The sequence below is a fragment of the Ambystoma mexicanum genome, chromosome 3q (genome assembly GCF_040938575.1).
Source record: "Ambystoma mexicanum isolate Mex_15411 chromosome 3q, UKY_AmexF1_1, whole genome shotgun sequence".
In the NCBI taxonomy this organism is placed as follows: Eukaryota; Metazoa; Chordata; class Amphibia; order Caudata; family Ambystomatidae; genus Ambystoma; species Ambystoma mexicanum.
The window spans coordinates 914,021,382-914,042,564 of NC_090926.1; positions in this window are offsets into that span (position 1 = coordinate 914,021,382).

Consider the following 21,183-nt stretch of genomic DNA (forward strand, 5'->3'; position numbering starts at 1 on the left):
TAAAACAGATACCTTTTTGTTTAGTTCTCATAGATCTGTACACAAGCGCCATTGGGTTTTAGCACACCTAATATTGGGGTATTTGATGTACTATCAATCGGCCTAATGATTCCTCTAGATTCTACATTTTTGATTATTGCAGCTGGTGATTCTAAACATGCCAGGGGTAATCTATATTGTCGCATAAATACTGGCTCCCTACCATTTGCTTCTGGTAGTGTGCCAACATGTAAATCGGTCAGCTTGCAGTCATAGGCATCTTTGGCAAAAACCTGTTTGACTTCCATAAATATTTTTCTCAATTGGTCTTTTTCTTCCTCACTTGTGCAAGCATCTGCAGCTTGATTTTTCTCATCTACCATTTTAGAAAACTCTGAGAAGTCCTCCAAAGGAAGAACCTCTGTACTTTCCTCTAATCGTGTGGCAGGGTCTCTTTGGAGGGTCGCTATACTCAAATATTTTGGAATAATGACCTCCATTTAACAATATGCTGTTTTTCTCTTTTAGATTCACTTAATTTGAATAGGATACAATCATCTTGATGACAGCACACTATTTCACTTGGCTCATAAGGGTACACAGACTGAACTTTAAAGATTCCTTTAGGCTTAGACTCCAATGATTCTGGTAACTCACCCTGTGCAGTCACATAGCTTTCTGGAATATTCCAAATCACTGGGTTACTGAAATTGGCAGTGAAGTAAGATTTTTGTATTGCCATTTGTATTGCTAAATTCTGTTCTACATTAATGTCTTGACACCCTTTGTTGCCCACCAGGATTTGAATGCGACTAGCCCCAATCTCTACCAGTGGTGTATATTGGCATTTTAACCCTTGCTGCCTTATGGATTCATTTAGGCATACAAATGCATCAGAACCTTTTATCTGTTGTCCCTTTCTGTATTTTAATGCTACTGTAAATTGTCTGGTGAATGCATGAATGTTAATGTTCCTTTTCACCTGCAGTTCAATTGCATATGGTGTCATTTGGGCACAATGGTAAGCCTGTCTATTGTCTTCAAATTCATGTGCGGATCCACCCAACCTGGACCAAACCTTTGTATTTAGAAAGTCTAATACCATACACATCCTGTGCACTATGTCATTTACGAGATAAAATTTGTTTTGTGTCCCGCTCATGATCCACACATTGCAATGAATACTCTAAGGGCCAATTGTAATCTTAACCTGCATCTTCCTACAATCCTTTGTCCTAACTCGGGGTCATCTAGGCCAATAAGGTATTGATTCTTTATTCTGATTTTTGGGATCTCCTCCCTGTCAATTATTTGCTGGAGTATCTTTTCATTAATTAAACTCCTTTCATGTTCAAGCGATAAAGTGGCTTAAATCATTTTAGGATACACATTCACATGGATGGGGATTCATGGCTGCCCTTCTCCCATGTGTATTTCTGAGATTCTTGACATGGGCTGGTCTTTATTTACCTGTGGAGTGACATTTGGTTTGCGTTTTTCTTCACTTAGATAGAAACGCAACATGTTTTCATCTATTTCTATTTGCCAGTTTTTCTTGGGGTCCAAATAAATCTCCAAAGACTGCTTCTCTTTATCTCCTCGCATTTCATCCTGGCACATGAGAATGACAGTGACTCTAGGCACTCAGCCATTCTAAAGCTATACTTTCACTGCACTTTCCGATTTAGCAATGGTGTGGTATTCTTTTACACTTTTGCTTTGGCTCATTATTTTCTTGGGTCTCAATGGTTTTTTAGCTAAGGGCCACAATACTCCATTTACCCCATCAATGAGGAGCGATAACCTCTTCAGGCATTCGTCCCTATGAGAAAGGGCATTTCATTAATGGATGTGATCAACACTTCCTGTCTCATCCGATGCTTGCCTATCTTTATGTCAACCTCAGTGACACCTTTGGTAGGTTTCACTGAGGTTTTGTTACCCGTTGAAATTGTGTACAGTGCCTTCATTTTGCCTCACCTTTACATAATTTTGTGGGGATCTCCCTTCATTGATACTTCACCAGTTCTTTTGACAATATTGTTGCTTTGGCACCTGTGTCAATCATTGCAAATGCCTTATATTTTTCTTCAACAGTGATTGGAGCAGAGTACCTATCCTCAACCTCTTCTAGTACACATAAAAAGTGTGAATTTTTGCTAATGTGAGGACTTAGTTTTCTTAGCTCTTTTTTTAATCTTTGCCAGACAAATGGGTATATGAAATGACATGTTACCTTCCTTTGCAGAGATTCTGAGATTTTAATGTGATCCTGTATTTGTGTATCTGCCATTTTATCTACGATTGTAAGCAGAAATGGGGTATTTGTGATTGGTCTCAAGTTAGAGGAGACCTTTGGATTCAATCTTGGCTTTGCATACCTTCTAGCGTCTCCATATATAAGATCGACATTGGTTTAAAATTGAAGCGTTGCAGATCCTCACCTTGCGCATCATGTAATTTCTGAACTTCCTCAATGCAAGGTTCCTCACTGATTGGGCCCTTTTTAATATTATTTTGTGATAAGAATATTTTGTCCTGAAAAGCTTGTTTAGCCCTCGTACAGTCCTCATTATCTTGTAAAAAGGCCCTCACTGGAGACTTGGGTTTTTCTAACTGTTTGCAAATATTGAAAAGTTTCCTTGTATTATTGTCAGCCTTTTCTATTTGATTACTGTAGAAACTTTTTTTTGTTTCATAGATGTCTGTTTTGTATTCTTTCTCCAGAAGCTTCCAGGCCTGCTTATTTTCACTGGTCTTATTATTTGCCGATACTCTTCTCTTTTCTTTTAGCCCTTTTAAAAATAGTCAAGTCTGTCATAAACAATTTTTATGTTCTGGTTTATCGCGGGCAGTTTTAGTTTTAATAGGGGAACTCTGGTTAAAAGCGACTTTATGTGCCTTACGTAAACTTCCACCAATTTTATGGTCAAATCTTGATCAAAAGAGGCTTTCGTGTTTGTACCTAAACTGTCCATTAAGTCTTCCGACTTGATCTTCTTTACATTTCTGCTCTCTACTTTCTTGGCAGGATTATGGATTAAGCAAACCTTTCCTCTTGGTTACATAGTACCCTCCATACAAAAAGTGATCTGACCAAGTACATGGGGCTGTTCTAACCATCCCTTTATCAATATTCCTGGCTGTGACCCAGTCCAGGGTATGTCCTTTCACATGGGTAGGCTCTTGACTGAAAGCCTGTATTCCTGCCTCCTCCAGTTGTTCCAGTATCACAGCTTCTTTATCCTCCATATTCCCTCTCCACCTATTCAGGTCCCCTAACAATCGTGACACATTTAGGGCTATTCAAATGGTTTAGAAGCAAGCCTAAATCCTCATTAAAAGAGGGCGTATCAGTGAGTGGGCGATCAAGAAGTAGCATGTTTACACAGCTATTCTCCATTGGGTTACATTTTGTGTGAATCATTTCACAATCCTCACATTTGATATTGACCACTACTGCAGTGTTTTCAATCTTGGTATTTTCTCCAACTGGAACCGATAAGTATCCATACAGTCCAAACATCCTGGCCTACAGCCAACCCTGTGTTCTCCTCACATAATAGCAACTGAACAGAACTATGCCCCATAGCCAGCCCCAAAGGTTTTCTGCCCAAGTTAGCCTGAGTTAAGCGTGCTGAATTGTGTATTGCCCCACAACCAACCCCAACACCCAACCACCCAAAGTTATCCGGAGCATTACCATGCAAGCCACCATCAACAAGCCATGGAACTGTGCAGTGCCCTACAACAACAACCACAGCACCGCACACCGGGACCACCGCAATCCCCAAAGGACACACCCTAATAAGTCACACTACCAGCTGCACCTCCTCAGAGGTATTCTTCCTTTCCTCTCCTTCCCCCAGAAGATCACTGTCTCCAGACCTCTGGTTCTCTCTAGGCTAGACTACTACAACAGCCTCTTTCTAAATCTGCCTGCCTCTACTCCCGCCCTCTGCAACTCATCCAAAACAGGACTGCTAGACTTGTCCTTGGCCTCAAGCCCAGGGATAGTATATCTCCAGGACTGAAATATCTGCACTGGCTCCCGGTTGCGGCGAGGATTAAGTTCAAAACCCTCTGCATTATCCACAAGGCTTTCTGGGGCCTTGGACCTAAATACCTTCAACTCACTCTTCCTAAATATCTTCCTTCTTGAGCTCTTTGCTCATCCGCCTCCAACTCCCTCAGGGTCTCGTCGCTACTCCAAACAGCGAGTTGGTGGTAGATCTCTTTCCTCTGCTGGGGCCTCACTTTGGAACAGCCTCCCTGCCTCTCTGAAACTTGAGGAGAACCATCTCCAGTTCCGGAAGCACCTCATGACCTTCCTCTTTTCTTCTGCTTTCTCTCCTCTGCTACCCTGCTGGTCACCTGGCTGATTCTGAAACTGCACTGGTTACCCAGCTACCCTGTGATCTCGAGGCCTGGTCCCCTACCGTCAGTTGCCCACCTGCACTGCCTCCCTGGCAGCTCATGCACTCGGGGACTGTTTCTGTATCCCTACAACTCCTACTAGCACTTCACACCTGATGTCTGCACTTTCCCTTGCACTTGCCACACTTTTATTTATTTTAATGTTATCCTATGTACTGCACTGACCCCTCCCCTTTCTCCTGCACTTTTGCCCTTCTTCCCTCCCCAGCACTTCTCATTGATCACAATGGTACCTGGCCTAGTAGGATTGCTGTCCCTGTCTTCCCTCTGTTTCCCCTTCCCTGCCTAGTGACTCTTTGAAACACTTGTTTAAAGGCGCGTTATAAATGCCATATCATATACCGAAACCACATGGAGCCATGAATGAAAACCAGCAAACGACTGAACCACAAGGGCTCACGCCGATGGTTCCACAACTTTAACAAATACAAGTGACAACTAAACACAAAACATACACCTCATCCACAAATTAAACTACATATATAGCAGAATCTATCCCAGGGACCAGGAAGTAAGTGAATCCAAAGAGAACGCCTGCTCCAAGAAATTCAACTTACAATCTCAAGAACAATGTCTTTCCACAAGAAAGAAAAGAAGCTAGAATGGTAAACAGGAAGAAGGAAATATTAACCGAACAGGAAGGTGCTGACCCGCAAGATTTCACAATTCTGAAAAACCTGGGGAAAACAATGGAAACGGGCTAAGGATACAAACAAAGAACAGAGCAAACACGGACTACATCTATTTCTACCTCTCCACATACAACACCTTTGCAAGTGAAAACAGACAATTCGCAACAAACCCACATGCAAGAAGCAAACGAAATATAAACCCGATTGGGATGCCGAACCCAGCATTAAAAAAAAACAAGCCAACCCAACCTGGAGAACATCATGGATAACACACAAACAAGAATCAAGGACAAACTTGAATCCATTACCTTCAACACGCCCTGCATCACCAAAGACTGAAGCAAAACACAGGCACCAACACAACTCACCAACCAAAACAAACCAAAATCAAACAGCCCAGCCATCAATCTAAACAGGCTACTCGATGAAGAGATAGACCACCCTAGAACAACTCCTCCCAACAAGCACAACCAGGAGAGAACCATCAGCAATGGAAACCCGACCTGCACCACAACCACTCTGACGGACATAAGAATAAACAACCCATAAGAAAAATTACACAAACTACACTGCAGCCTGCTCAACGTTAGAGCCATGGCAAAACAGAAATCCGTGACCATCTAAGCGAGGGAGGCAGAGACGCGCTCTTCCAGACAAAGCTGGTTATCTGACAACTACAAATCCACTGTGCACAAAGTCTTACTGGGCAACTTCAAATTAATACACGCCAACAGAGAAACCCAAGGAGGTGGAATCACAATGATATACATAGCACATCAGAGCCGCACCACTACCCTCGACCGACATAGAAGACTGTGAATCCCTCCTCATCAAAATTGAACTCCACAACCAAGCTGACTTAATGTGTTCCTCCTGATTTACAGCATACGAGAGTGGGTTCAAAACACATATACAAACAATTTAAAAACATAACGATACCTTGTTGCATATGTATGTTACAATCCCTTATATTTGGCAGATGGATTCTGAAAGGTAGGGAAATAGTGATTTCTCTTAGGGATAAATCAAAGGTAAAATAACACCTTCATCTTTCTCATATAAACCAATGCTTCTGTATCGAAAAATGTGTTTTTATTCTTATTTGTTAGCCAGTGTGCTGACACTAGAGACACAATGAGAACAGTCACAAAAAATATTTTCACATAGTCAAAGAAAACATATTATTGGTGTTGTGTACAAAGAAATTAAACTGATTTCCCAAACAACAAAATGGAAAAGAGACAATTTCAACACATAACATGAGACAGACATATTATCAGAAATGTTACATAACGATTATTTTTTTCAAATACACATGATCAACACAGTTGATTATCTCAAAGGGTGGATTCTTTTTCTAGCAGCTCAAAATCTAAATTAAATTGATATGAGCCTGAACGGTGCCCTTCTAGTGAATACACAGTTACGTGAGGCCCTAACTGTCTTTTAATCAGACATTTCAGCAACGTTCTATTCATTCAGTTGTTTCCTTCTTCAGGACCCATGATTCAGAGTGGACCCTGCATGTAAACATAGTAAATGAAAGATTGTTTGTAATTATTTAATACTTTTTGAGCATGATGATAGGACAGTTTGGAAGAGGCAGATGGAGGAACTAACCTCTGAGCGCTGCAACTCGACCAGATGAAGTTTCATCTGAAAGTGGAGGGCCTGGAGTGTTCTTGGTTTTAGGACCTGGATCAGAAAGTAACAGGGATATATCAGCTTTGTTTAAACGCTTTGGTAACTAGGATGTCTCTGACAGGCGTAACTTGGGCATGGCGGAAGTGCGCTGCTCTTGCCTGTACCTGCTTGGGTTCTGTACCTGCTTGTTTAGGTCTACGCAAGTGCGGCTGTGCAGCCCAGTGTCTTCATGGCCTGGACCAGTGTCAGTGCAGAGGCGCAGGCTGTGAATAAATGCGAGCCTCTTTTAGTAGAGGTAAATACATATGTTCAATACAGAAACAATGAGCCAATGTGGTGTGTTTAGACTGGTTATCCAGTGAAAGAACTTACCATAATGGTAAATCTCACCATGCTGATCCGCTGCCAGCAGGGTGTATGCGCCGGAAGCCGGATGCTATGAAAGAGAGGTCACGGTTTTCATATGTTGCAGGATTTCATTATCCTGAAATGCTGTCGCGTATCTGCACGTGAAAAATAAGAGGGAAGAAAAACAGCGGCCTGGTGAATAAAGATATCTATTCCCTGGGGTTACACAGTACTATATTTGCCTCCTTTCATAGATGATGCCTGCGGTGCACATACCGGGTCTGTGTATGAAGCATTTCAGCACGGACTGGTCATAAGTGTGAGTCTAAGCTTACCCGTTCGTGCCGGACCCGTGTGTGATGTGCCAGCTCTCCGCGTTAGTCTGCGCTCTGACGGTGTGAAGTCCTGGTGTTTGTTGAGGAACCCGGGCAAGCGAGCATACCACAAATATCTACTTGAAACGTTACCTTGGGCCTCAGCCAATGTTATACAGCGTATGCAACTGGTAGACGTACTGCCACATTGCACAGTGGCAAGTGTATCATGCCTGCACCCATTTTCCAGGATACTGGACAACGTATGTATGAACTCCGTTGCTCGGAGACTAGACTTGCTTGAATGTCAGTGTGTGTAAGGCAGGCAGCATTCATCTAAATGTGGACGCTGTGTGCATACAGAAAATGCTTGGGACACCTCGCTCCTTTTGGCTAGGTGATGTCCGCTGCACGTTAGTAAGTGCTTGCACCGGACATATTAGTGTGTGCACATCACACGTGCCTCTGATTCAGGCCCGTTTCTTGGCCGGGGCGAAGCGGGCAGCTGCCCGGAGCGCACTTGCCCTGGTCCCAGTATGGCAAAATTCCCAGTAAGTGGGGCGCGATTGGGAGAGTTCCGCAGCACAGTGGCGTTATTAGGTGCTGGCGCTGCGTCTTCCGACTGTAATGTCACATACTACGCAACATTACGGAAGTCAGAGGCTCTGAGAACTTTCGCACCATTGGGTTGGTGTGGGAGCATAAAAGGGCACCTTTCCTGACCTTTCCTGGTGGCCGCCTGCCTTTGCAATCCTGCAGGAATATAACACCATGGTGGAATAAAGACGGCTGCTTTCCTTTGTGCATTCCTGGCTTCCCAGACCCTGCGAAGAAAGAAGACTCAGGCCTTTAAGTGGGCCCCGGCAGGCTCCGAAATTTCGTTTTGAGGCGGGGCCCTGCCGGAGCCCACTAATCTCCCCTGGCAGCCCCAGCCACTACACGAAAAGGCATTTTTTTCTACAGCCTGAAGCTCTCGCTCGTGTGCGAGAGCTTCAGGCTTCAGAAAAAAATGCCTTTCAGCCATAATGGTGGCGCCGCACCTACGAGGCATCCCTTTAATCAAGTGATGCACGTGGGCCGGCGCCACCATTATGGAGAAAACGTGAGGCCGCTGGAAGCAGAGGCCTTGCTTTCTAAATACTGAAGTTCCCGCGGTTTCGCAGGAATTTCAGTCTTTAGGAAAAAGGCTTCTGCTTCCAGTGGCCTCACCCTTTCAGCCTTGATGGTGACGCTGCCCCTCCCCAGCTAGCAAGGGGCAGCACCACCATTAAGGCTGAATAGGCGAGGCTCTGTCCTCTGCCAGGCAAGCCTATAGAATAGAAATGCAGAGATCAGCACCCTCTTCCCCATAGGGGAGAGGGTGCTAATCTCTACAAAAGGCTGCCTGGCTGGGGTGCCGGTAGCCCATTGAGCCGGGCTCGTCAAGGGGGCGTGGCCTAACGGGCCATCAAGGCCCCCGCTGTTAGGCCACGCCCCTTCGCTGAGTCCCGGCTCGATTTGTAGTGCCACTTAGGGCACTGAGAAGACTGCATTGCATCCCTGACTCGTTTGTGTGCACAACTTCTCAGAAAGTAGGTGTTGGGGGTCTGTGTACGACCCAAGAAGCGATGCCTGTGAGCCCCTAACACCCACAGACTGACACACACATGTCTGCTCTGCTCAGGCTCCCCGGTGGCACTATCGCGGCCGGGAACGCCCCCTTTATTTATAATGCACGTGGCTACATGCATCGTCATGCCGCTGCGTGCGCTCCCCTTAAGGGGACAGCAGGTAGGTACAGCCCAATGTTTTTTTAAACTGTGTACATAGTGTCCGGCATTCTTTGGGATGTATTTCGTGCCGTGTATGTGTTTGCCATGTTGTTTTATAATGCTTTGTTTTCTTTTAAACAATATCTATAAAAAATGTTTTTTAAAATCAGAAGGATATTTGCACAATGGCTGTTTCTGTGTTTCCTGTATTTGGGTGCTGTGAGGCAAGGAAAGGCAAGGCATTTTAACTTCCACAGTGACCTGCTATCAAACCAAACATAATTAATTTTTCGTTCTGGTTGCTTTTTCAGGAGTGAGTTAGGGTTTTTGCCTCTGCCCTAAACAAGTCAGTGTTTACTAGCGAGCGAGGCCAAGATCTAAAGCGTGGGAGTTAATTGTAATTAGAGCTTGGCCGTGGCCTCTCTCCTGCTGGACCCCTCGGATTCCCCCATTCACATTCTCTGCCTGGCGCCGGCGCCTGCATCTTGGGCTGCACTGTTTCAGTCATTGAGGCTTGGACAGTATTTCAGTGTGGAGTCAAGCCACATGGATCCATTCTATAAAACCTCTCTGTGTGACTCTGCACACACAAACCTCGCCCCTAACACCGCACCGAAATAAAGATCTTTACGTCATTCTGCAAACCCCTCGACTCTGGAATGGATCCTGAAAAGGGGATCGATTGTATTTACACGTGTGCCTAGAAGGATATTTGCACAATGACTGTGTCTGTGTTAACTGTATGTAGAGACATCGCGAGAGCCTGCGCTCTCGCGAGATCTCGCGGCCGATCAAGCTCCGCCCCCGCGCACTTCGCGCGCATTACGGGACGAGCGGGAGGACGCGATAAGCGGCGTCCTGCATAGCCCTCCTGCTACGGGGCCCGCTCTTGACAATGGTTGGACTTAGACCATCCCTGCAGCATTCTCTCTGCCACTTTAGGCCCGTTGGCCTTTATCTTTAATGCACACGTGTTGGGTGCATACTGCATGAAACTGGTTAAGTAAAGAAATACATCGACATCCAGATCAGAGGCTCCTGTCTTCATTGAAAGAATTATACTACATAAATTGGCGACGAGGATCACCACCAGAACCCACGGAAAAACATGCAAGGAGCAACGCCACCGCCGCCATTTCTCCAAACTCCAGGTAGGCCTGCCATTCCATGGCCACAATGGCAGACCCTATTCACGACATATGTGGAGGCTCTAGGAGGGGCGGGGTTTTCAGCGGCGAGGCGCAGGGCCATGCTATTAAATGCCCTGGGAGTGGAAGGACAGAGAATATTCGAGAGTCTCACTCCGATACCAGTGGCTGGCGACAATGACAATGTTTTCAAGGAGGCTGTCAGGAGATTCATAAAAAGGTTTCCCAGTAAAGAGAACACAGTGCTCCACCGAATACGGTTTTACACACGAAAGCAAGAAATATCTGAACCAGTCGACGATTAAGTCACCAAGCTGAGGGAATTAGCGGCGCTGTGTAACTTTGGCAACAACGCGGAGAGTCTCATTTGTGACATGTTGGTCGTCCACACTAACAGCCGGAAGGTCCAAGATAAGTTTATTGTCGAAAAAGAACTGCAGTTGGAGAAAGCGATTGAGATCGCCAGGGCAGTCGAAGAAACGGCAGGAAGACGAAAGGAGCTTACTGGGGCCCAGGGTTCGGCAGAAATACAAGCAGTGGGTTACCATGCAAGAAAAGAGAGGCCGGCTGCTGACACGAAAGAAGGGAGAGGGAACAGAAAAGAACCCCTAAAGTGTCACAGGTGCACCAGCACGAAACACCTGGCGTTTGACAGGGAGTGTCCAGCCAAAGACAAGGAGTGCTCCATTTGCAAACGCATTGGCCATTTCTCCATCGTGTGTCGGTGGAGGAACAAGAAAGTCTCCAGCCTCAATGCAGATCGCAATCCGGAGAAAGAGTCATCCTCCGAAGATGAAGGGAGACCCACTGTCATCATGGTTAACAGCACAAGAGCGAGGAGAGAGAAGCCCCACTGCGTGATCAAGATTGATGGAATAGAAACCAGGGTCATGGCAGATTCAGGGTCCGATCTAACGATCCTTCCCCTTCGCACGTACAAGGACATGGTGGGAAAGGAAAAGGTACAAGTGCTCACAACGAAGCCCAAACCCACAGTGTTTGGAGGGGCGTCAGTCGAACTACTAGGATACATCAAAGCGAAAGGTGAATTCAAAGGAAGGGAAACCACAACCAGAAAATCAGACTGGATCCCAGCACTGGATCCCAGCACTGAATAACAAGTCCTGTCAGTCAAGGTGACGAGAGGACACGTGGTCAAAAGCGACTACCCAACACTTTTCTCAGAGGAGCCGGGGCACATCAGGGGTTTTCTCCACAAGATAATACTCAAAAGGAATGCTGTCCCTGTAAAGCACCGAGTGAGGCCAGTACCAGCCACGGCAAGGGATACCCTTAGAAGTCAGCTGGAAAAGATGAAAATGGAGGGCGTCATAGAAGAGATCGAAGCATCAGAATGGCTGAGCCCCGTCGTGCTCATAAAGAAACCCCAATCACAGGAACTCAGGGTATGCATAGACTTACGCAGCTTAAACTTGGAAGTCATCACCGATAACTACCCCCTTCCAAGCATAAATGAACTCATTCTCTTAATGAAAGAAGCCAGGATATTTTCGAAACTGGACATGAGGAACGCATATCACCAAATACAGCTACATGACGAATCGAAACCCCTCACGGCATTCATCACTCCCTTTGGAACATACCAATTCACCAAAATGCCGTTCAGGTTGTCATCGGCAGCGTCGGCGTTCCAACGCATGATGGACGTCTTGCTGAAGAAAGTTAAAAACGTCGTGTACTTTCAGGACGACATCCTCGTGTATGCGGAGGATGAACAGACGCACGACGCCACATTGAGAGTGGTCTTAAACAAGCTACAAGAAGCAGGGGTGCGGTTACGCTATGAGAAATGTCTCTTCAGAGTGAAAGAAGTTGAATACTTAGGATATAAGATTTCAGACAAAGGGATCAGTCCCAAACAGAATCTCATTCAAGCTATCATTAAAGCACCGGAACCAGTCAGCAAAGAGGAAGTAAGGTCATTTCTGCGGCTGGCTGAGTACTATGCGAAGTTCATACCTAAGTTTTCCGAAACCACGGCACCCCTTCGAGAAGTACTCAAAAAGGGCTCGGAATTTGTGTGGCAGGAACCCCAAAAGACAGCGATGGTGAAGATAAAACAGCATATCGTAGAAGCACCATGCCTCCAACCGTTTAATCCCGCGTGGGAAACGGTTGTCACCACCGACGCCAGTGCCTATGGACTGGGAGCAGTGCTAACACAAAAGAAAGGCGACACCGAACATGTAGTGGCCTTTGCATCGAAGGCATTATCAGAGGCGGAACAGAACTATTCCCCTATTGAAAAAGAAATGTTGGCCTGGGCATGGGTGGTGGAACATTTCAGGACATATGTATGGGGCACCAAATTCAAGTTGGTGACTGATCATAAGCCCCTGATCCATATGCTTAGCCCGGGAGGCACAAAAGTATCCACACCCAGATTGGCACGCATTGCAGCCAAGCTGCAAGAGTACACATTTGAGATCCAGCATATTTCAGGCTGGAAAAATTCACAAGCCGACTGCATGTCGAGACTGCCGGAGGGTAAGGATAAAGCCACCACTTTCCTCCACGGAGAATGCATAGTGGCATCGATTATGGACGTGAGAGCGCCAGAGTACCTGGAACTCAGTGAGAGACACTGGGAAGAGGAAGATGGAAAAGACCCCACCATGGCCATGATCCGCAAATGGACCAAGGAAGGTTGGCCAAGTGAAAAGGCGTTACCCGAGGGCATGAGACCCTACTGGAAGGTGTCGGACGAACTATCGGAAACGGAGGGAATAATCATGAAGTCAGACCAGATTATTCCTCCCACAGGAATGAGAAGAATCATCCTAGGTAGAGCACACGCGGGCCACCTGGGAAACACCATGACCCGTCGCAGAGTGAGAGAAGCCTACTGGTGGCCATCCATGGACCAGGAAATTCGATCCATGATAGAACGTTGCCATGAATGCCTCAACAGCGACAAGAGATTCAAGGTTCGCCAAGCACCCCTAATACCCACAGAAATTCCAGAAGCGGTGTGGTCAAAGGTCGGCATCGACTTCATAGGACCTTTGGAAGCAATGGCACCTGAACACCGGTACGGTGTAGTACTGGTTGACTACCTATCCAAGTGGGTGGAGGCTGCGTTCGTCCCGAACATAACCACGGCAACTGTTATAGAAGTACTGACAGACATCTTTCAGAGGGAAGGTCTTCCCAAGGAAGTAGTCACCGACAATGGGGTGCAACTAGTCTCGAAAGACATGGAGGAGTTCTTAAAAAGAAACCACATAAAAGAAAAGAAAGCGGCCCTATATCACCCACAAGCAAATGGGCTTGTCGAAAGGGCCAACAGGTTCATAAAAGGCGCCATCCAATTGGCGACAGCTTCGGGCATAGACCCACTCAAAACCACCAAGGAAGCCATAGCAGCCCACAGACTCACACCCAATGGGATCACCCAAATATCCCCGTTCAAAATGTTGAGAGGGAGGAGTGCAGCATCCACGCTGATCCCACCATGGTTGTCGAAAATACGAGAGGATGAAGTGGTGGACATGGCAGAAGTAGTCTGGAGAATTGAAAGCGATAAGACACGCATGAAATCATGGAGCGATCGAAGAAGAAGAACCAAGCAGACGTCAGATATCGGAGAGGGAGACTTGGTCAAAATCCAGTTACCAAAGAAGGATCAAAGCACGGGGTCTCGGTTTAGCCGACCCATCAAAGTGATTCACAAAGGGACAAACCACATCCGCACGGAAGATGGGCGAGCGTGGAATCTAGAAAGAGTAGCATTATACCAGAAGAACCGAGGAAGAGCGAAGACCCCAGAGAGACCACCAGCGGAAACCGAAAGGGACTTTGGAGCAGGCGAAGAAAGAGAACCAGAAGGAGACGACAGAGAGAAGGGTGAAACAGAAGTTGAACCGGAACCATTGGGTGAAGATCCCGATCAGGAGCAACAAGAGAATTTCACCCGGACTGTTGATCGTCCCAGAAGGGAACACAGAAGACCGGTGAGATATAATGACTATGTTTTACAATGATTTGATGAGCGTTGAAAGGGGAGATGTGTAGAGACATCGCGAGAGCCTGCGCTCTCGCGAGATCTCGCGGCCGATCAAGCTCCGCCCCCGCGCGCTTCTCGCGCATTATGGGACGAGCGGGAGGACGCGATAAGCGGCGTCCTGCATAGCCCTCCTGCTACGGGGCCCGCTCTTGACACAGCTTGGACTTAGACCATCCCTGCAGCATTCTCTCTGCCACTTTAGGCCCGTTGGCCTTTATCTTTAATGCACACGTGTTGGGTGCATACTGCATGAAACTGGTTAAGTAAATAAATACATCGTCACCAGATCAGAGGCTCCTGTCTTCATTGAAAGAATTATACTACACTGTAGTTGGGTGTTTAATTGCGAGCGTGGATACAGATGTTTGCATTTCGTTATTCTGCGTGCGTGTTTAGAATGGTGCTGCCAATTGCCCTGCATGGCTTAAAATCGCATTATGTTTTTTGGTATTTTCTATAGAAGTGCTGTTTTATACTATTGTTGAATTTGATATAGGGTGACCAGACGTCCAGGGTTTGCCCGGACTGTCCGGTATTTGATGCTCTGTCCCCTTCCTCAAGATTATGTTCCCATTGAAAACTGCAGTGGTCCCGGTTTTTTGTAGTAGGTCTTCTTAGCTGGCAGGCAGGAATGCACAATCTCACACAGAAGAAATGCTGCATTTTACAATTTAAGATAGTGTTAGTTTGTGATAAATGATTTATAATATGTGTTTCTTTGAACTGTAACACTAAAACCCACCTTCTCCTCCAAACACTACTGAAGTGTAGTGCCTTCACAGCCACTTTCAAGAGTTAGTGCTACTTTTGTTAGTTGAACTGTCCAGGTTTTTTACTTTTTAAATCTGGTCTAATTTGATAGTGAGAACGATCCTCACATTCTTTAAGCATTCCCAGGCAGCAGATGAATGCATACAAAAATGCAATATAATGTCTGCGAATAACCTGTCTTAGTATTCTCAGGGTCACGCGTGTACATGTGGCTATGTACCTACCCATGAGCCAGCTACAGTTCTTTCGTTTCACCAAAATCTGATATAGATGGTTCCCAGTTGGCTGAGGAACGGAGACATATCCAGCCATCGCTTCAGAAGAGTTATATTATGCCCCATGAAGTTTTGCAGCACATTCATCATACAAAAACACCATGGTTGTTTCCAAATGTGTGGGTTGCCATAAGGATCTTACTAACAATTACAATGGCAAGTGGTGAGAGGAGATTTAGTAAATTGAAACTGATAAAGACATACTTGCGCTCCACAATGGCCGAGGAAAGGCTATCAGCTCTTGCAATACTTTCAGTTGAGAGTGAACTTGTTGAAAACATTGATTATGCAGCAGCAATAAATGCTTTTGCAGCAGCAAAGTCAAGGAGAATACCCTTAACATAGACTAAAATTGACACAAAACTTTAAAAGTAGTATATACAGTTTGTGTACTCTGCTTTGTCCGAGGAGTTACTGCAAAATTCTTGAATCATGATGTAATAAAACCGATTTCATTTGTTTAGCAGTGATTTCCTTAACAGTGTAGTTTGGGAGTGGTGCGCGGGAGGCGGCGGGAGTGGCGTGTAGGGTGGGGTGGGGGAGGGATATAGGGGGCGCATTCCTAGTGTTTTGCCCTCGGCACAAAATGGACTAGAAACTGCCCTGCTCTGATTCAATGATCACATGAGATCCTCAAAAATGCAGATTATAAATTAAACATACCCTGGCATTGCTGGTGGATTTTTTTCACCTTCAAGAGAGCGCGTACTGTAGTCCTATTGAGTACCATGGGGCAGCTTTGTTTAGCTTTCAAATGGGACATATTGTCAAAAAAAATGAATAATGCTACTGCCGGCATATTTTCTTTTTTTTTTGCAGAAGCATATATTCTAGGTTTGTTAGTTATTGAATTAAGCCCCATATCTGCTGGAGTCAGAGGGGTTCCTTACATGTGTGAGTAGGAGTACCGTGGATGGATAATGTGTCACAACGTTCACTATCCAGCGGCCTCCTCGAGTGGTAAGTGCGTGTACCCGTGCAGGCTTCCATTCTCCTGCTGCCTTACCCTTTCCAGTGGATTAGTCTTGGGAGCTGTGGCAGGGGCTGCATGTCCCTGTTTTTCCCTTCTCTTGCCCACCAACCCCTTCACCCTGCCTGCCCCTGACCAACGATTGGTTCCTACTGCTGCTTAATTCATTACCCTAGGGCAGCCCCACTGCCCGTTGCAGCCCCCTGTGGCCAGTGCTTTAAGTGGAGTAAGAGATTGAGGGGGCCCTCATTTAGGGGCGTGGTTTGCATGATGGGCTTGGTCTAAGACTTGATGGTCGTGGCCTAAAGACGAACATGTAAAAATGCTCTGGCCTATATATTGCAACACAGTCTGCTTGGTGCAAACTAAATAGATACATCAGCCTGGGCACCTGCACACAATGCATAAATAAATAAACCGGTTTGTGTTTGCAGATGAGGCCTTGTGACCCAAGAACTGTTCCTGCTCAGCGCACAACCAGGTTTATTCATTTGTTCATTGTTTGTCGGATACACCTGCAAACACCTCAAAAAAGTATTTGAAGTAGTTGTTCAGGTAGCCCAGCAAGAGCAACCATTTAGAACCTTGGAAGTGGGCCTCACTTACTGTATTAAAGGACCACAGTGGAGGTAAACTGGAGCCGCAAGCCATGGGGGTGGCGGCATGGGCTAGATGACTGAGGATAGCTATGCTGTGTAACACAACTCTCAATGTTTTGCTATCAATCCCCCTGTCTCAGTGGTGTTCTGTGTCATGAATGCTGTGCGCATCAGAAGAAGAATGAACAGGTGGCACTTTTTGAGATGATAGGCTGTAGAGGAAATGTGTGGGACCAAATACTTCAGCCTATCAAAATACTAACAAGTTTGCAGGGACAATCAAGATTCAAGGAAAACCAAAAAGAAACCGTCATGTAGTTCTTGAGTGCCTGTGCGATGAGTCTGTGTATGCGTGTATGAGGTCAGACTGCTGTTAGGTCATTTTACTTTATTTCAAGAGGTGTCTTACGAGTGTTTTGTCAGTTAACTCTTCTCCAGCCTCCCTGTCATCCGTTTCTTCTTGCCTTTCCTCTTTCCTTGCTCTCATTGCTTCACTCCTCTGCTCCATTCTCATCGTGTCTTTCCTTTCCTCTTTTCAATCCTTCACCAGTCTCACCCCTTTATTTCCTCTTATTCCATCTTTCCTCCTACTCTTCCATTCCTTCATCCCTCTTTGGCATTCTCACCCTCGTCTTTCCTCTCCTTCCATGCCTCCTTTCATCCTTCTCTCATTCATACCACTGTCTTTCCTTTCCTCTTTCAATCCTTCACCCCTATTCATCAGTCTCACCCCTACATTTCCTCTCCTTTCAACTCTCCTCTCCTCCTTCTCTTCCCCTTTTTCTCTGCTCGCACCCATCTTTTCTTTTCTCTACTCCTCTGCTCTCATTCCTTCACCCCTTGTCTCCATAATTGTCAACCAGCCACAACGTTGTTCAAACAGTTTGCACGACGCTGTGGCTGGCTGGCACTTTTATCAGTCACAGCTGCCTGCAGGAAATGCACTGTGGCGTCTCCAAACTGTACCTTCCTCTCTTGACCCCTCATGAGGGGTCAGGAGACAAAGTTACAGTCCCGTTGTTGCCTGTGGGAATCATGCCTGCACCCCCTCCCCAGGTTATCAAAGTGTCTTTGACCTTCTGTGGACCTACGGGCTGTGAGCTGCATATTCGCTCACCGAGCCCACAATTGAACAGACCTGGTTTATTTATATATTTATGCATTATTTGTCAGATGTGATGGCAGGCTCATCTCCTGTCGCGGCTGTGGCGGGATAATGACCTGCAGTGGCGTGGTGGGACGGGGGGCACCTGCAGGGCTCCGGCTCAGCCTCACTTTTTGGAGACTGCCTGTGGCTAAGGACAGTTCACCACAGAAGCAGCCCCAGAGGGTGTCTGCTGGGGAAGAAAGATGACTGCAGCCGTCAACCTGCTGCAGCAACCAGGTAGGTGCGGTGTGGTTGGGGGGGGAGTCAGCAATCACTGCACCCCACCAAAACTGACCCACCCCTTAAATTACTCTTATTGCGCTTTCTGCACCACCCATAAGCATTTCAGTTAACTGTATTGTTTAGCCATCCCTCACATCTCCCTAAGAAAGTCAAACGTTTTGCATTGCTGCTGTTTAAAACTATGCCTCTCCCACTTCTGGGAGGGTTGAAACTGTTCTTGCGTAGTGTTCTCTACCCCCCAAAACCTTCTGTCCTCCATCCACGCTGGCCCTGCTTTCCCCTGTGGTGTGTTACGTGCTTGTGCTTCCTGTGCGCCCCCATCTGTGTGAACCCTCTCCCAACTCTCCTAGACCAAAAATGAGGCTTACTAAAAAGAAATGGAAATAGCCAGTCACAAGGTCAAAGAACAACATTTATTACAGTCATATGGCTGGGTCTCAGCACCCCACAATGCAGGCGTACAAACACTGAGGCAGGAGAGAGCCCCGAGACACCAGAAGTAGTTACATATATACGATTCAGAATCACATACAATACACTTGCCCAACCCCCTCATGTGATAGGGAGCATAGGGTTCATGATCCTTCCACATAGATGGTATTACCAAGACAACATACTTGCATTTTCCCCGTCGTCCTACAGACAATTTACTATCTGGGAGCAGGGAAAATTAGTGCATGGGAGTCTATCGTGTTCTCTGGTGCAAGGTAACATTCTCAGTGCAGTTTATCTATGTTGCTCCGAGAGCCTATGGTCAGTCTGCTCTAAAGCTTGGGAATAGGGTTTCTTTGAAGGAGCACGTTTAGATGCACATTATTACAATTAATGGTTCAGTGGAGAAAACATGGTTGAGACAGCAGGCACCTATCTTGTAGATTAGCTATGCTTCTGCAAGGACTTCAAGGTTCTATAGTGTAAGACAAACAACACGCTCAGCAGAATGTGCATTCCTGTCTTGTAAGTGTCCGAAAATTCATGCTGCGGTCTTCTACCGCGTTCAGAGAAAAAAACGCAGAATGAGCAAGGAACTGAACAATGCAGCCAAGATGGCGGATAAAACAAAATGGCAACGTGACCATCATTATTGCAGCAATAGAATTGTAGTGTGATGCGAAAGCGCTTAAGCCAATATGCATATCTTTTAGGTCACTAAACTGAATATATTTTCACACGTCTCCTCCCTCGCTCTCCGCTCTTGTCTCCTCACACCCTCTATGGTGCTCTCAATCTCTCCCATCTTACGAAACTGCTACTCTATCTCTTATCCCTCTCACTTTGTCTGGAAGAAAAACATTGAAGAGGGATATTCTGGTCCCCAACCCAGGCCTTCCTATCACTGATACCTACACCAGCGCTTCCTCCAGACAGACTCTTGCTGACATCCTCTTTGTCGTTCCCTCTCCAGACCTATGGACCCCTCATAAGGTCTCTGTTCTCTCTCCTTTCTCCTCCTCTCCCATAAATGGTGGCACCCGGTGGGAGGCCCTCTTGCCCTACTTCCAATCCTCTAAGACCATAATCAATGTCTATTTAAATGGTACAGTCATGGTCCAGAGCCCTAAACCCAATCGCCTCCTTCTTGATAGGCATCTCCTGCATTTGATCAACGTCCTCCCTTCTGCTACTACTCAAACCACCTCTCTGGCTCCTCTGCCACCTCCATCCTCTTCCTCTGCTTTGGCACAACCCTCTCTGGCCCCTATGCCACCTCTGTCTACTGAGTCTCTGCCACTCTCTGGCCCCACAGACGCTTCCGTCAGGTGTACCCCACTCCTGTACCCCTCACTGGAAGTCTTTCAAAAGTGGCAACCTGATCCACATCGCTGCTCTCGCTCTGCTATCAAACACTGCTCTGACATCTGCCACCTCCTCGAAGACCTTCACCTTACTGTTGATACCATGCTTTCCTTACAGTCCCCACAGGTGCCCAGCGGACGAAAAGCCGAACTAGTCGACTGTGGGAGAGTCGATGCTGGGGGACTGAAGTTGGGTGCCAGATGTAAGTAGTCCATCGCAGTTGGTATAAATATAAGGGGTGGGGGTTTGTAATTGTGGTAGGTTGTAAATAAAAGAAAAATAAAGAGTAACTGGATTTTTGGGGATTATAAAAAGAAGCATTAAGAATACCTCGAACTCACGGGCTCAAGAGAGACGGAAAGGGCACATGCTATATATCCATATTGGAGCATTACGGATTCCTAAAGGCAGATCCTATTAGAAGAGCGTGTATCAAACTACTAGAGGGGGTAATAAAAAGAGAGGAGAATACATCCACTAAGGCAATGGAGAAAGATGTGTCATGATTCCTGCCCCTCATGTCCCCAGCCCTCCAAGATGTCAGGCTGGAGCCAGGCCACAATCACCTACATGGCCCTCAAGGGCATCTCCATCCCTCCAAAGACCCACTTGGAGTCAGACTTGGCGCTTGTAGCACCAGACTCACTCACTCCCATAGGATAACATTGGGGAATGGACTTGTAGTGCAATGATGGGGACAAGGTGGATGCCCCCTGCATGTGCAGTCTCGTCTTTTGGGTGTGGTTCAGCCCGGAGACACCTGGGATACCAAGAGACTATTTAAGCCACGCTCAGGCTGGGAAACAAGCTTTGTGTTTTCTGCACCTGCAGCATGACACTCACCGTGTTCGTATCGGTCTCCAGTAGGCCTGCATCTTTCTTCTGCGCTCAGCTCCTGCAAGAACAAGAACACCGTTAGGAACAGCCTTACCTTGCGGCGCTTCTGCCCATCATTCATCGCTCCTTCTGTTCTGCGGGCATCTTCGGCGGTGTCATTCCCATCCCGGCATGCCGCTTCCTAAGGAAAAGGGAAAAGAACAGAAAAAAGTCATTAGTAAGCATTCAGCAAATCTTTGCTTATTTTTAAAGACTGTACAAGCT